This window comes from Pteropus vampyrus, unplaced genomic scaffold (assembly GCF_000151845.1).
Source record: "Pteropus vampyrus isolate Shadow unplaced genomic scaffold, Pvam_2.0 Scaffold70, whole genome shotgun sequence".
Lineage (NCBI taxonomy): Eukaryota > Metazoa > Chordata > Mammalia > Chiroptera > Pteropodidae > Pteropus > Pteropus vampyrus.
Genome location: NW_011888851.1, coordinates 2,458,107 through 2,463,045, shown reverse-complemented (window position 1 = coordinate 2,463,045; position 4,939 = coordinate 2,458,107). Strand labels below are relative to the sequence as shown.

Below are 4,939 nucleotides of genomic sequence, written 5' to 3'. Positions count from 1 at the left end.
GTAATTTGTCACTATTATTATTCCCATTTTGCAATAGGAAATCTGAAGCACAGAGAGGATAAATAATTTGCCCAAGGTGCTATGACTAGAAAGCAGAAACAGCTGCGATTTGAATCCAGGACATCTGGCTTCACAGTCTGTTCTTCTAATCCATTCAGGTAGGTGGTCAGACAAGAAACCCAAATTGGATTTTTGCATCTGTTATGACTCATTGATATATAGTGTGGGCTCCCCCTAGTGGAGAAAGAGTTGTGTTCAAGATGTCTAAGTGAAGATTACCTTATTTAAAATAACCACAAACTTGGTGGCTCAAAGCAATATACATGTGTCCTCATAAAGTTCTGAAAGTCAGAAGGCCAGCATGGGTTTTAGGAGGCTAAAACCAACATTTTCTTCATGGAAGCTCTAAGGAGAATCTCTTTCCTTACTTTTTCTACCTTGCACCTCAATGCATTCATTCCTTGACTCACGGCCCTTTGCTCCACCTTCAAGACAAGAATCTTTAAATATCTCTCTCTGTTTCTTATTACCTTTTCCGCAGTCAAATCTCCTTCTGCCTCTCTTATAAGGACATTTATGATTGCAACTAGGGCCCACCCAGATAAACCAGGATACTCTTCCCATCTCAAGATCCTTAATGAAATCATCTCTAAAAAGAGCCTATCTCCGTATAAAATAGCAGTCACAGTTTCCAGTATTAGGACCTACATATCTTCGGGGGCCATTATAAGCATACTATACCCCTCCACCATTTTTTTAAAAAACTTGCAGGTATTTTAATGACTACTTAAAAATGTCTGTAATATCACTCTCAAAAAATTTAGTGTAAAGAGTTTTTAAGAATAAATGATGGCTGCTAACATTACAAAAAAGAGAGATCATAATGCTGTACCTCCTGAAGACTGTACACAGCATTGTCAGTAAAGTATTCGCAGCAATAAAAAAAAAAGGAACCTGAATTCAATGACACCTCTAGATCCAACCTTCAGTTTACAGGAAATAAGGGGCAGAGGAACATTTTATACAACAGCATAGAAATAAAATTAGCAAAACGCAGACAGTGGAAAACTCTGCAGGGTAAGTAACCTGGTGTCTTCAATAAATAAATTACAAAAACAAAAGAAAAGAAAGAGAGAGCTGAATGTAGATTGTGAGACTTGAGACACATCAACTAACTGCAATGATGGAACTTTTGGGATCCTGATTTCAATAAAGCAATTGTAGAAATAATTTGATAAAACAATTGCCCCTCCATAGTTGATTCAATATGTGTAGGTCGTGAATTTTTTCCTGTGAAGATTAGTACTTGGAAGTAAACTGGTTCATTGCCTAATTCATTTATGCTAAATATCAGTGAAACCATTTAGAAAATACTTGCTCAGAAATTTCTGTCTTTGTGGTTCCTCAAATCACTTACTTCCTTAGAATCTCTTAATGTGTTCTAAGTAGGCACAAAGAATGGTTAACGTTCATGTTTTACCGCAGATATAAATTCTTTAGATGATTCATGGGGTTTCTTACTGTGAAATCACCTTTCTTAGAAGCTTCCTTTTCTAGGAACCTGATATGCTTTCAATTTTTTTTATTTAAAAAATATCTTCCTGCGCCACTTCTGTTATGCACACGTAGCAAATCCTGGTCAGGAGTGACAGGAAGCTCATTTCCGTGCGAGGGCTGGCGGGCCCCAGAACACCTGTTGTACTAGTAGTGAACATGAGATGTCTAACATGTGTGGCCCGCACCCCCCCCACCCCCCCGGCTGCCAGGTGGAAGACTCAGCTGCTCCTCAGACCCAGGATCTTCATGGCTTTGTCCAGAGGCCTGAAGTGCCCTCTCATCTTGCTTTTCATCTTCCATATGATTTACGTTGTGTGAGCTTTTAATTCTAGGTTCCCAGGAGAGCATTTTTATTCTGTAGCCATTTGTTGTGGGTTCATTCAACACATATTTTGTCAAGTGCCTGCCACGGACCTGGAAGTTTGCTGAATGCTGGAGATTTAAAGATGAGTAAGGCACAGATTCTGTCCTTGGGATATCAAGTTGTTTAGTCAAGATATGATAATTCTACATTTTAGTCTTTTTTAGGGGCAAGTGATGGAAACCAAATTCACACTGACTTAAACATTAAAGAGAATGTATTGATCTATATAATGGCACAATCCAGGGATAGTGCTCCATATCAGTTAGCATTCAAACAGAGAAAAGTTCAATTAATCAGAAGCATGGTACCAAAACAGCTGCCACCAAGTCCACATCCAACACTGTGTGCCACCTAGGCCCGACTGCCTGCCTGTCATGCACTCCCAATTCCTTTTGGTTCTAAATACAGTGCAGCAACTCTCAACTGGCAATTCAGCTGATTCTGAATCTTCTCAAAGAATAACAAAGCCCCCAGAATGAGATTACAGTCATTGGGGCAGGTGCTGTTGGCATGGCTGTGACCATCAGTATGTTAATGAAAAATGTGGCAGATGAACTTTCTCTTGTTGAGGTCGCGGAAGGCAAAGTGAAGGGAAAGATGATGGATTTCTGACATGGCAGCCTTGTTCTTAGAACACCCAAAATTTTCTCTGGCAAAGACTATAATGTGATGGCAAACTCCAAACTAGTTATTATCACAGCTGAGGCACATCAACAAAAGGGGGAAAATCATCTTAATTTGGTCCAGCATAATACTAACATCTTTAAATTCATTGTTCCTAATGTTATAAAATACAGCCCCAACTGCAATTTGCTTACTGTTCCCAATCCAGTGAATATTTGACCTATGTGGCTTGGAAGATAAGTAGCTTTCACAAAAACCATGTTATCAGAAGTGGTTGCAAATTGGATTTAGCCTGGTTCTGTGGGAGGTTGCAGGGAAAAGCCTGGGAGTTCACCTATTAAGCTGTCATGGGTGGGTCCTTGGGGAGCATGGAGACTCTAGCGCGCCTGTATACAGTGGAGTGAATGTTGCTCGTGTCTCCCTAAAGAATCTTTACTCTGATTTAGGCACTGATGCAGATAAGGAAAAGTGGAAAGAAGTTCACAAACAGGTGGTGGATAGTGCTTATGAGTGATCAAACTGAAATGCTGCACATCCTAGGCCATCGGCCTATTTGTGGTAAGTTTGGCAGAAAGTATAATGAAGAATCTTGGGTGGGCTCACCCAATTTCTACCATGATTAAGGGTCTCTGTGAAATGAACGATGTCTTCCTTAGCATTCCTTGCATCTTGGGACAGAATGGAATCCCAGATGTTGTGAAGGTGACTATGACACCTAAGGAAAAGGCTCATTTGAAGAAGAGTACAGATACATTTTGGGAGATCGAAAAAGAGCTGAAGTTTTAAAGTCTTCTAAAATCGCATCACTTCACTATCTAGACTACAACAGGATTTAGTCAGAGGTTGTGCATATTGTCCTTCTTATCTGATCTGGGACTAAACCAGTAATATTAAGACAGCCTAGGAAAAATATTAATTTCCTAAAGTTAGAAATAGGAATGATTCATAAAACCCTGCAGCTATATCCTCATACTGGATGTTACTTATCTTTTATAATCCTAAACTGGTTAGTGTGAAATAGTTTCACCTCCACAAAGGCACCACCACTTCCAATGTTGCACATGCTACAGTTACCCTTCAAACTAGATGTGCGTTTACTCTATGTTATGTAACTTCCATTCCTTCATTCACCATACCTAGTCCAACTTTTTTTTTTTTCTCCAATAGATCACATCCTGGGATCCAATGTATAAATCCAATATTGTATTTCTTGTGCATAACTATTCTAAAGGGTCTTATTTTGTGTACTATATGTATCAGAGTAGTGTACATTGCCATCTAATGTAGAAAGACAAGTCTACGTATAAATCATGCAGCAAACTATTCAAGTGTCATTGCAACTGAAACATCAGCTAAATCTTGAACAGTATAAAAAAATGTGCACACACACAAACACACACACACACACTAAGGGATTTGTTACAAGAATTTGATCTATGCGATTGTAGAGGCTGGCTAGCCAGATTCTATAAGACCGTTGTTTTCATTTCTGATGCTGAAGTTTGAAGACCTCAAGGCTAGCTGTCAGGTAGGGAAGCTGGATGTAAAGTGAGAAAGACAAAGACAAAGTGACACCGTGAACATGAGCTGATATCTATGAGGATGGACTAGAACCCATGTCAGTCTTTCACTACCTCCAGACCACATCAGACTCCTGTTGGGGTCCCACAGAGGGAAGCTGGTGCTCTTTGTCATGAAGCTAAATATACACGTGCTCCAGAAGTCGGTGATGCTGTAAGAGAATTTGAAGGAAGATGGAGGAGATGTAAACCTGGCTGCTGCTCCACAAAAACAAAGGCAAGTCCATAGATGAGTGACAATGTGTTTGTGCTGCAGTAGTATCTGGTGCCTCTGCCTGACCCTTTCAGTAGTAAAAACAATATGGCTGCCTTCACTTTTACCTTCTGAATCCCATGCAGAATGTCTTTTGTGTTGCACTCTAACCAGAATTATATAGCAAAGGAGATTCTGGAAGATGTAGTCCAGCTTAGCCAAGTTGAAGAATTACAAAGCCATTCCTCACGGGCTGGAGGTGTTAAAACAAAGTCCTTTGAAATCTCTTAGCTCTGTTTCTTCTCTCTTGATTTTGTTCTCAAAGAGCCTCATCTCTCACTTTAGCTTCATAAGCCCAGAAGAAAGTGAGCTTCTCCTGTTCAATAGTTCTATCAAGCCTGGAGCTGACACTCCTTGTCTGATTCCCCTGAGGGAACACAGCTCTCTCATTGGGCATCCCTGGGTCACATGACTTCTCCTGAAGTCAGAGTATGAAGCCTTCTCCATTCTCACTACAGCATTGGGAATACATGACAAGTGATCCCTCAACGGAAAATCAAGGTATTGGTTTTATTTTGGAGCAAACCAAGCTCCAAAATAAAAGTCTAATACAGATAGAAA

At 40.0% G+C, this 4,939-nt stretch overlaps 1 pseudogene; it reads left to right on the top strand.

Annotated features, from left to right (window-relative positions):
• The first annotated feature begins 81 nt into the window (after nt 1-81).
• On the top strand, nt 82-3,331 carry LOC105293266 (annotated as a pseudogene).
• The last annotated feature ends 1,608 nt before the right edge of the window (nt 3,332-4,939 follow it).